This window comes from Artibeus jamaicensis, unplaced genomic scaffold (assembly GCF_021234435.1).
Source record: "Artibeus jamaicensis isolate MK-2021 breed Jamaican fruit bat unplaced genomic scaffold, CSHL_Jam_final contig_923, whole genome shotgun sequence".
Taxonomy (NCBI): Eukaryota; Metazoa; Chordata; class Mammalia; order Chiroptera; family Phyllostomidae; genus Artibeus; species Artibeus jamaicensis.
Genome location: NW_026522014.1, coordinates 13,739,501 through 13,751,917, shown reverse-complemented (window position 1 = coordinate 13,751,917; position 12,417 = coordinate 13,739,501). Strand labels below are relative to the sequence as shown.

Below are 12,417 nucleotides of genomic sequence, written 5' to 3'. Positions count from 1 at the left end.
CAGGCATTTCACCAACTGTTTATGTTTACTGTAAGTCCATAATCAAAACCCATGGTGACCTGCCAAGAAATTTGGGGGGTTTTAACATCAAGTCCTGGCAGGCTCAAAGATACACGATATAAAAGGTAGGGAGTTGTAATTTTCAGGTCAAATGATGTAACAGGATCAACACACCATGAAATTTTCACTCACTGATCTTAAAGTGAACCTTTTAAATGAAATGACATGACTAATTAGGATCATCTTTCCTGGAACAGGTAGAGAACAATGAAGGTTACTCAACCATTTAAGGATCAGCCTACTACCTTGATTTCCTTAACAGTTACAAGGAGCCTCCTACACACAGGGCAATGTGATAGACAACAGTGGTACAAAATAAAGAAGACATGATCTCAGACTTCAGGCTCTTTTTAGCCTCAGGGAAGGAGTGCAAATAAATGTTATCAAATGTAAGTAAAATTGGTTTGAAGATGCCACCAAGGAAAAAAGATGTCAAATAAACTATGTCACGCCATCAACTGTAAGATTTGAAGGTGCATATTAGACTCAAGTAGAGTAAGTGACGTGCTACATGTAAATGCATTGGCAGTGCTGGTGATGAGGATGGGGAAAGAGGAGAATCAAAAAAATCTTTCCAAGGTGACCTTTGAATTGAAGTTGTAAAGGTGAGTAGGGGATGGTGCGGAGAAAAGGTACAAAGCATATTCCATAAATGAACCAAAGTGAGTGAAAAAGCATGGCCGCCTAGCTGGGACACAGCCTGGGGTGCCCTGGGTAGTAGGGAGGGAGGGCGGCTGGAGTGTGGCTGGGGGAATGGGAAAGGGGGCTTTGTGACTGCGAAGAGGTTGCAATATGACTCCTAAGGTTCTGGACAGAAAAGGGTCTTGAAAACATACTAAGGAGTTTGTTTCAGCCTATTGTAGGCAATAGGAAGCCATTGAAGAAATTCAAGGAGGAAGTCAAGTCTGTCTTGATACTTCCTTCTTCACCCCTGGTCCGTCCTTCCAGCCCTTCCAGTGCGGGGGCTTCTTTCTACATCACAGCTGCTTTCTACACCACACCATTGTCTCCTCAACCTTCATGCAACCTGTTCTCCCTGCTGCACTTCTAGACTCAGGAAGGTGTGATTGTCCTAATTTCTGGTTCCAAGATTGGCTGTAAGATTCCAATAGTTCACATGCTTTCCCTCCTCTGAGCCATATTACCTTATCTTTGTGCGGATCTTTGGTCTTTGAAATCCTGTTCATTTTCTTTTTTGAAAAGCCCATATCAATGGTCCCTTCTCCTAGGCAGTGTCTCCTCTTCTTCCCAAGGATACAGCAGCTCACAGTCATTATTTGAACCCTATTTGACATTTAGAGTCTCTTCTTATTGAACTTCTCTTGATTTATGCTATATTATGGGTATATTTTTGCTCTCAGACTGAGCTGTTTGAGTGTAAGGATGGGGTCTTGATGTCTTATTAATTCTGTATTAGTATCTATTCTGAACTCAGGCTAGTGGAGATGATATAACACATAATAAGACACAAAGCTGCCCAGACTCTGAGGAGCAACAGGAAGAATAATGTGCCCGTATGTATGCTTCTCCAGCCTCCTGGGTGTCCCCCAAAGGCCCTAGTCTCTGGTATTCACACCCTTGTATGGTACGAATACAAGAACACAGTGTCCTCCCACATTGTACCAGATCTGACATATGTGACCAGCAGAATGCAGCAAAAGTGATGGCATGTCACTTCTAAAATTAGGTTGTAAAAGAATGTGACTACTAGCTTGGGTTCTCTCTTTCTTAGATTACTTCCTCTGGGGAAGCCAGATGCCCTGTCACGAGAATATGCAAGCACCTGTGGAGGTGCCTGTCACAAGAAGCACACACTAGCCTGACCGCAACCAGGAACACGAGTTATCCTGTGTAGGGGTGTCCAACCCATAGCCCATGGGCCGCATGCAGCCCAGGATGGCTATGAATGCGTCCCAACACAAAATCGTAAATTTACTTAAAACATAATGAAATTTTTTTTGTGATTATGTGTCTCAATGTACTTAATGTGTGGCCCAAGACAACTCTTCTTCCAGTGTGGCCCAGAACACCAAAAGGTTGGACATCCCTGCTAGGTGAATCCACCAGAAGCAGGTGGCTGCAGCCCTGACCAACAGTTTGACTGTGATGTCAAGGGAGTCTTTGAGTCAGGACCACCCTGGTGGTATTGCTCCTGGTCCTTAATCCTTAGTCACTGGATGGTTATTATTTTAACCTTCCAAATTTAGGGGCTTGTTACATGAACATACATTTAGCAAATGTCATTCCAATAAGTGGAGGTTTTAGGTAGACAGTCGAAAAGAGAGTAAAGTACTCAAGGTTAAAAAACAGGAAATTATGATCAGATTTCTAATTCAAAGATATGTACATTGTAATTTTGCCTTAGCTCAATTTTAAGATAGATCTGTGTCACAGTTCAGAATTAGTATTTAGTCATTTATTGCCTAAATGCATAATCTAATAAGTCCCTGAAAAGAGACTAGAAGAAGATTGGGCTGGTGGAATGAGGGCTGAGCTGGATTTTTCTTTGTAAGAATCGAGTTTAGGCTCCAGCTCTGTCACTTACCATTTGTTATCAAAAGGGAATCTATTTAATCTCTTTTAAATCACAGCTTCCACAACAGTCAAGGGGATATAATAATTCATGCTCTGCATATCTTGAAGATTTAATGAGTCAGTGTGTGTAAAAGAACTTTGTGAACAGCAAGACAGATTCCAAATAGAAGGTGCTTTACACGGTGGGATGCTAACATATTATTGGCTCAACAGACCAGTTTTACTGAGGCAGCTGGAAGATGGCTGTCTGACAGCACAAAGATTCTCCTCTGGGGAGACATTGGCCTGCTGGTAACTTGGGCACCAGGCAAGTATGTGCCAATCAGGAACTTCCCTGGTTCATTCCAGGCTTCTCAGTCTCTGGCCCTTTGTAACAAACTTGATTTTCAGAGAAAGGCACCATGAAGAGTTAAGAGCATACATTTTGGCTCTGGCCAGTGTGGCTCAATTAGTTGGAATATCACCCCATACACTGAAAGGCTGCTGGTTCAATTCCTGGTCAGGACACGTAACTAGGTTGTAGGTTGGATTTCTGGTCTGGGTGGGTGCATGAGGCAACCAATCAATGTTTGGCAACCATCAAACCACATTGATCTCTCTCTCTCTCTCTCTCTCTCTCTCCCCCCCCCTCTCTCAAAACAATGAAAAAATGTCCTCAGGTGAGGACTATTGGAAATAATGCTGCAGTCAACATGGGGGTACTTGAGATAGTGGTTTCATTTCCTTTGGATATGTACCCCCAAATGGAATTGCTGGATCATATAATAGTTCTATTTTACTTATTTATTTACTTTTTTATTTTAGAGAGAGAAGGAAAACAGGGTGGGAGAGAGAGAGAGAAACATGGATTTGTTGTTCTACCTATTTATACATTCACTGGTTGACTCTTGTATGAGCCCTGACCCGGTATTGAACCTGCAACCTTGGTGTGTTGGGATGATGCTATGACAAACTGAGCTACCTGTCCAGAGCCTGATAGTCCTATTTTTAATTTTTTGAGGAACCTCTGTTGTGTTGCATAGTGGCTTCACCAATTTACAATCGGCACTTGTGCTCCCCAGCACTTGTTATCTCTTGTCTTTTTCATAAGAGCCATTCTGACATGTGAGAGAGATTTTATTTCACTATGGTTTTGACTTGCACTTCCCTGGTGATTGATTGGTGATGTTGAGCATGTTTCCATATATCTGTTGCCCATTCAAATCTATTCTTTGGGAAAATGTCTATTTAAGTCTTTTGCCCATGTTTAATTAGATTATTTGTTTTTTTTGCTATTGAGTTGTGTGAGTTCTTTACAGAATTTGGATATAAACCTCTTGTGGAAATATGGTTTGCATGTATTTTCTCCCATTTTATAGGCTGCCTCTTCATTATTGGTTATTTCTCTTGCTGTGCAAAAGCTTTTTAGTTTAATGTAACTCCACTTGTGAGAGGGTATAATCTTAGTGGCTCCCTCCAGCCCTGAGAAATTTCAAGAGAGGCCTCAATTCTAAGCCAAACTGCAAGGAGCAGGGGAAGTACATGGCTCTGCCCTAAGTGCAGGGGGCAGGGAGGAGGGGGAGCAGGGCAGAGGGGGACAGACGGGGAGAATCTGGGGACAGGGCCCAGCACCCACTGCCACCACTAGAGTATGCACGTGGGCCTGCCCTTGAGACCTGCTGTGGAGGAAACAGTGTTTTGTTTAGTCAGACATTCCAACTAATAGTAATAAAAGTTCGATTATCAAGTTTCAAGTCATCAGAATACAACAAATATGCTTAAAGTCAAGGTTATGTGAATTATAATTTTTTCTGGCTGACAGAGATGAAGGGAAGAAATGATCCAAACTTCACGGAGTCTTAGGAACAATACTTAGCAGGGAAAAGCACGAAGGCACACATTAGTAGCTTCCTGCGGAACGGATAATAGAAAACTGCTAGATCTTACTGGCAGGGGTGTTCAACCTGTGGCCTGAGGACAGCATGTGGCCCAGGATGGCTAGGAATGTGGCCCAACACAAAATCGTAAATTTACTTAAAACCTTTTTTTTGCTCATCAGTTTTCATTACTATTTGTGTATTTTATGTGTGGCCCAAGACAACTCTTCTTCCAGTGTGGTCCAGAGACGCCAAAAGGTTGGACACCCTAGTTACAGTAATGCTTAAATAGTTTATTTATTTACTTTTAATCTCACCCAAGAATATATTTATTGATTTAAAAGAGAAAGGAAGGGGTCGGGGAGAGAGAGAGAAACATTGATGTGAGACAGAAACATCAATCAGTTGCTTCCCATACACACCCCAACCAGGAATGAAACCTGCAACCTAGGCGTGTGCCCTGACTGGGAATTGCACCAGCAGTCTTTTGGTGTTTGTGACCAGATTCCAACCAAATGAGCCACCCAGTCAGGGCTCACTGAAACATTTGATTTCTTCCATCACTGTGCTGGCCTCTGTGTCTTTTTTTGTCTCTTGGTTGCTATCATTTCTCTGGCTCATCCAAGACTGGTCTTGGTACTTCTGGGATGCAGGCATTTAGATGGGGGCTCCTAGCAGAGTTCTTGGGTAGGTGGATGGGCCATGAGGGCCACTGAAAAATTCCCTGAGCTGGAAGATCCCTTCTGCTCCTCTCTCAACACTTGTGCTACATTCCCCAGGATCTTTTTATAAAGGTATTTTTCAGTTAACAGGTGACATAAAATATTGTGTTTGTTTCAGGTGTACAATATAGTGATTAGACATGCATATACCTTACGAAGTGATCATCTCATTTAGCCTAGTACCCATCTGACACCATACATAGTTACTACATTTTATTGACTATATTCCCTAGGCTGAACCTTACATTCCCGTGACTTTTTTTTTTAATGCTCACTTGAGGACATTTTTTTTCACTGTTTTTTAGACAGAGAAGGAAGAGAGAGAAATACTATGTGAGAGGGATGCAGTGATGGCTTGCATTCTTGTATGCACCCTGACAAGGATCAAGCCTGCAACCTGAGTATGTGCCCTGACCAGGAATTAAACCCGAGCCAGCAACCTTTCTAGTTCCAACCAACAGAACCCCACTGCCTAGGACCCTGTGACTATTTTTATAACTTGCAATTTATACTTCTTGACTTCTTTCACCTTGCTGCTGGTTCCCTTATCCTCAGGGCAGTGGTTTGGATGGTGTATCAACAAAAGAAATCCTACCTAACCCCCTTCTGTGTTCTCAGGAAACTCGCACATTCTTTTGCAACAGAAGACAGAAAGCAGAGCCCTTCACTGCTGCGGTCCCCACCTGGCTGGCTCTCTTTTCGCCCACTCTAGTGCACGTGAGTCACCAAGTCTACTGCAAGGACAGTTCTGAGGCAAAGCGAAAATCTCACTCACACTGATTTATGTCTACATGTGAACAATTACCTATTAATCATTAGCACTTGATACAGTATGCAAGACAGAGGAGGAATTGGATGAATATTGAGTGGGCAAAGGTTTAGCTGTTTGACCACGCTTTACCAAAACAATTAACTCTTTAATATAAAAGTATTTTCTCAAGTTAGAGCTAAAGTGCTCTCTTTCATATTGTACTCTTTTCATTGAGGAACAACATCTGTTCCCCAACCCCTTTAAATGGCATATTATATACACCAAGACTGCAATTAAGGAACCCACAGCCTTCTCCTCTTTTTGGACCAATATCATTTCCATGATTCCTTCCTCTTAAGTCTGGGTTTCCAACTCTTTAATCATCTCTGCTCTCTTCTGGATCCAAATGTCCCACTTACTTTTAAAATGTGGAGACCCAAATGGAAATCTATCATAACAATGCTGTAAAAGTTTGGCAAATTTCAGGGGAAACCAACATCTGCTTGGTCCTTGCTCATTATCTTGCTGCCTTTTCATTAAGGAGTTCTCAGGAAAAGCTATAAAATTTATTTTTTAATTAATTCAACAATTTTCCTTCTACCGTAAGTCTTCTTGTTTGTATGCACACAATTTCTGTGTCAATATGGATTAACAAATGGAGAGCTTTGGACCTCACAAACATACCCCTTTACACAATACTTTAAAATATCCTGCACATGCTTTTAGAATCTTAATGCACAATGCTAGTCTTTTTAATGCTAGTCTTAAAAAAATAATCGTTTTGTGTATTAACACTGACATTGTTTTTGCATAGATTACTTTTCAGCATGAAAACATTTTTATTGTCTGTATTTTACCATTTTCTATGCTTTTTATATAGACCTGGTGACTAAGAATTAAAATAATAACTAGTGTTACATAGCATTTAATATATGCCAGGCAAGTATTTCAGATGTATTAACATATTAACATGTTTAATCTTCATAACAACCCAATGAGCCAGGTACTATTGCCACTCCCATTTTTCAGATGAAGAAACTGAGAGAGAGTCTAAAGACTTGACCAAGATAGCAAAGCAAATGAGGTTAGGAGCTGGGATTTGAATAGAAGCTTAGCCCTAGAGTCTATGTTTTTATCATATCATACTATTACATGTTTAGAAACATAAAAAGGTGTACAAACTCTTTTGTAGAGGGTTTCGTCTTATTAGTGGTCATTAACATACACAAGCAGAGGTTTTCTTTGTGTTTAAAGCTGATTTTTGTACTGTAGTTATGCTTGAGTACCGACGATGATTTGACTGAAGAAATGACTCATGGTAGTTTCTTGGTTGGTTTCACTTTTTGGTTTGAAAATGCAAACGCTGAAGTTGCCAAATACAGGTGAATCTAATTTCCTTTTGGTCAAATATTGAGCTTATCTCAGCATCATTAATTGCATGTAACTTCCAGGAGTCCCAGGAATGTGCCCCCCCAAACTGTAATGTATGCCTTTGATTCCTCACAAAACAGAAGAATGCTTGATCTTCTTGCCCTGAGCACAATTCATTTCAGAGTCAATTTCCCAGAATAGATGGTGCTATTGTTACCTCCCCAGTTTCCCTATGGGGCTTTTGGAAACCGTCCTGCCCTTTCAGAACTCTCAGGACCTTTCCAAGAGAACTGTCTGAACTATTAAATTGGTGGTGATGTCTTGAGACCCCAGCAAACTTGTCCCCGCTACAGCTGTTTGGCTTGTTCTTCATACGTTTCATTTAAACTTTGGGGAAAATAATTTCCTTGCAGAAGAAAAAGAATTGTATTCCAATTTATTTTGATTGGACTGTTAAATAAACGAACATAGTATTCGAAACCTAATCCCACAAGTAGGCCTTACACCTACGTCAGAGAGAAGTTTACCTGAGAAAACCCATGGGCCCGTCTCCAAATGCACCTTTATCCTTGCCCTCTGTGCACAGGACAGGAAACAATAGTTACAATCACATGTAGACATTTTAAGGAAATTTTAGAAAATGCTCTGTAACCACATCCTAACATTATAAAATGTTTTATAACATTAATTTCTCTTTAAAATATGATATATATGTAGTTTTATGGTAGGAACTGCATATATTAGGAAATACTTAAGCAACATATATATTTCTGAGTGTGCCATAATTTTCAAAGGACTCACAGCAAAATGTCAGCAATGTTTATCTCTCAGGAAGTAGAATGGGGACTGCGGGGCACACAGATGAAGACTTTGACTTTTAATTTTATTCATTTTCCCCAATGTCTGGGTTTCTTTTTCTTTTTAAATGTTGTGCATGTATTTTGTTACAAACAGTTATCTGAGCAGTGAGATTATAGGCCATGTTATTTACATACATTATTCTGTCTCAAACAGAAATATTATTTAAAAGTGCAAAGTGCTTCTTTGACTGTCTCATGAAAGTTTCACCAGTTGATGTATTTAGGTAGTTAGTTTGTCTGGGAAAGGGAAAGGTGCCTGTCTTTATCGTTTTAGAATTTTAGATCTGAATAAGGAACTGAATTAAATCAAATTAAAGGGTTTGTTCCAGTTCACACGGCTAGTGAGTGGCAAAACTAGACTTAGAATCCAGGTCCCCTGACTCTAGCCAGTACTTTTCCTGTGAGACCTTCCCTAAGTATCAATTACTTACATTTTCAAAACAGCATTAGAATTTGCAACTGTAAAAATTTACATGTATATTCCATTCATCTAATTGTACCATAAACCCAAGCATTAAAAGAGGCATCAATACATGCAAAGGATAAGTAAGATTTACAGGTCAAGTGAATGGCAACCATGAGAAGTAAAGTGTAAGTGCTGGAATACATACCCAGTTTAACAATGAAATGCTTCTTCCTTGGGGTAAAACCATTGAGGGATAAAGGATTCTAGGTGAAAGTTATGATTTCATGTAATGATTTATATGCTGCTATTGTTCTGTTGTGATTGCAACAGGACCTAATTAGACCTCATGAAAACTCTATATTTCTAAATGTTTTCCTATTTTAATAAAAGTTTGGTAGAGTGGAGCCACATACATTCATTCCTATAAAAGCCTTATATACTGTGTGTTTCACTCAAGGATCTTTGCAGTCGTGAAAAGGTAAAAAACACCTAGGTAACTTTAAGCCAGAAGGCAGTAAAAAGCATGGAACATTATCAGCCTTAACACTGACACCTAATGCAAAGGTTGATCTATTTAACAACACAACTTAGTAAAAGAGAATGTGAAATCACTGCTTTCTCCTAATGGAACCAGAGTCTTACTATTTCCTTTCCTATTTATAAAAAAGCTTAGCTCAGCTCCTGGAATCAGTGAAGAGAGATGTTGGATGCTTGGCATCCCCTTTCTCTTGGCGCAGCTCATGGAAACATACGTGCTCTGCTCCTTGGACTGCTGACCTCTAGCTACCAAGTGGGGAAGCGCTGTCACGGAGAGAGAGTGTCTTCCCATGCAGACGTCCACACGGTGGATTCAGCCACATCCACACAGCAATGGAGCAGCGAGGCAGCGCTCAGTGGGTATTTGCTGAATAAATTATCAATAGCTGTTACAACATTTCTCTCTCCACTCTAAACACACAGGTTAAGTTTAAAAAATCTTGAGAAAATTCACTTCAATGTTTTCTCACTCTACCACCTTGAACTGGGAATACATAAAGAAAAATAGATTCTGTATAATTTCAGACCAAATTATTGAAGAAAAAATAATATAAAAGAGAAATTGCCACCTATTTGTAGCTGCCTGAAAGTGGAATTTCATGATAAAATAAATTCTTATTATTTCACCATTACATTCTTCTTGGAAGAGATTATCATAGCTAGTAACCCTTCTTTGCCTTTTTTTCATTTAATATGCTCTAATAAGATGATCAATTATATAATTTTTATTTTTATTTTTTATATGTGAACACTGAGGCTTTGAAAAATTAAGTACCTGGCCACACAAAGAAGTCACTGGGTCGAGGGTGGAGCTGGCATAATGGGTTGGAAGAAGAACCTGGATAGATTCATAGGTGCTGAATCAGTGACCTGAGAAGTTACTGGCAGCGAGCAAGGAGACAGATAGAATGAAGGCTGACTTACCAGGAAGTGGAATTAGCACAAAAGGTCAATGTCCTCTCACAGATAATGGGAAACTCACAAGTCACATCCCTGACACAATAAAAACAAGGCCTAGATGCTTTGGTAAAAACATAACATGCCCAGGGTACAACTTTTCTAGAAAACCCATGGAGTAAGATTTAAGTATGGGAAAAAACATTTTTAAAACTGGGTATCTCTTGGGATAGAATTTCCAGGCAAGTTAAAGATTAATTCTCTATTCTTTGTCAATCTGGGCACCACTACAAATAAAATGAAAAATATTCTAGGAATTTTCATTTCAAAACAAAGGAAAATGAGAGAAAACTGTGTGAAAATGATAATGTAAAATTCATTGTGGCCGCAAAATATCATCACTGTCATTTAAACTGAGAAACAGCTATTCCAGTATTGCTACCAGAGGCTCCATTTATTACAACTCAATGTTGGGATGCTGGAGACGGCTGAGGAGGAGAGGAGCTACATATAAAAATCTTTAGGAGGACTTGGGGAAACCATTAAAATTCATTGGTTCAAGCAGTTCATTAAAACATTTTCCAGCCCACTTACTGACGCTGTGGAAAAATTTGGGAACTCACATTTCTCACTCTTGGATGTGGAATGTTTAAATTACAAGAAGATGGAAGGGAAGGAAATGGCCAAAGGAAGGAAAACCATGACTGAGAGGTGGCTAATTGGAACAGAGTGGGGGTTTTCAATCTAAGAAAATGCAAAGAACATCAGGCCAAAGGATGAGAATGATATAAAACTGCAGTTCATTTATGTTCCAAAAGAGGAAGAAAAGAGAATTTTCTTAAATAAAGTTTATAAACATAAAAAAGAAACAGTCACTATCTGGACTGTATTTCATTTATTTATTCATTATTGCAATAAACACTTAGTGAGTAGGCTCTTTACATAATACGTGTGCCTACAAGAAGACATGAAAAAGTCACCTGACCATTCTGAACCTGTGGATATCAGATGGAGTGGGAGCTATCGTTTAGACGTTAGAGTTGCTACCTTTTATTGCTCTCCATGGTCTAGTCAGCAGTGTCAAACCTGTGGCACCTGGACCCCATGCGTCCCTGGTGGCTATGAATGCAGCCCAACACAAAATCATAACTTTACTTAAAACATTATGAGATTTTTTGTGTGATTACATGTCACAATGTATTTAACATGTGGCCCGAGACAAGTCTTTTTCTTCCAGTGTGGCCCAGAGACACCAAAAGGTTATACTGTATAGGGCAGTTTATATTATATTTCACTGAATTATTGTAAAGCTCTGTGAAGCCATGAGCTAGCAGATGCTAGCAGCCATGCTAGCAGATACAGCAGCTGAGAAAATGAAAGTCGAAAGAGGGTAACTCATTTAGTACACAGAGGAGCCAAGGCTTGAACCTTTCTACATGCCTAAAAAGTCAAAATCAGCTAGTTTTTGTGTTGTGCCTATGAAAATGTCTCAGAACTGGTTTTCATGAAGTACACTTTGGGAAACAATGTCATAAGTTTACTAAATTTATGTTGCCTTGAAGTACTCAATTTCTGAAGCCAGACTTGATTTCATTATTAAGCTTAAACTTCTTCATGATCCAAGAACCACCATAAGTCATGGTTCATTGGGGTTGCACATGAACAGTCACCAGGAATAAACATTTCTCTTTTTTTATTTTAAGATTTTATTTATTTATTTAGAGAGAGGGGAAGGAAAGAGGAGAGGGAGAGAAACATCAATGTGTGGTTGCCCCTCACATGTCCCCAACAAAGGACCTGGCCTGCAACCCAGGCATGTGCCCTGACTGGGAATCAAAACAGCAACCTTTTGGTTTGCTGGCCCATGCTCAATCCACTGAACTACAGCAGTAGTTCACCAGGGCACATTTCTCTTATTTTAATATATGACATTTTAGTGACACTTTTTCTCCCTGTTCTGCATTGCCGAGTTATAGACCTGTAAGCAGAAATAGAAAATTAAATGTGTTTCACTGAATATCTTAAAGAAAAATAAAAGAAAAACTCAAAAAGTTAGGATAAGTAAAGCTGTAGGTTAATTAGTAGCTCCACCTTTCCATCCTTCCTACCTCCGTTAGAGATGAATTGAATCATAGCTATGTGATTCAATTTGCCATTGCACACAGGGCAAGAACATGGCAAATCCTCTGCTTGTGAACCAATATTACCTCAGAGCTTTGTAGGGCCAAAATTAACTTTAGCTACCATGATGTAGAAAATAAGAAAATGAGATCTGGGTAAGAACAAATGCTAAGGTAAGAAGTGAGGGCAGAACCCTAGGCCAGAACAGTATCACTATCTTGAATTAAGACTTCCCAAATAAACTCTGTTCATTTATACCTAGAAATTTCCACTGCCCCACACCAGCCCACCCCAGTTATTT

At 39.7% G+C, this 12,417-nt stretch overlaps 1 long non-coding RNA gene across 1 annotated transcript in view; it reads left to right on the top strand.

Moving 5' to 3' along the window:
* The window catches only part of LOC128625827 (uncharacterized), a 167,291-nt gene extending 161,274 nt beyond the window's left edge, over positions 1-6,017 (top strand). Inside the window, exon 4 of the long non-coding RNA XR_008389652.1 lies at positions 5,792-6,017. This is a non-coding gene — a long non-coding RNA (uncharacterized LOC128625827). The remainder of the gene's footprint in view (positions 1-5,791) is intronic.
* Positions 6,018-12,417: the final 6,400 nt, after the last annotated feature.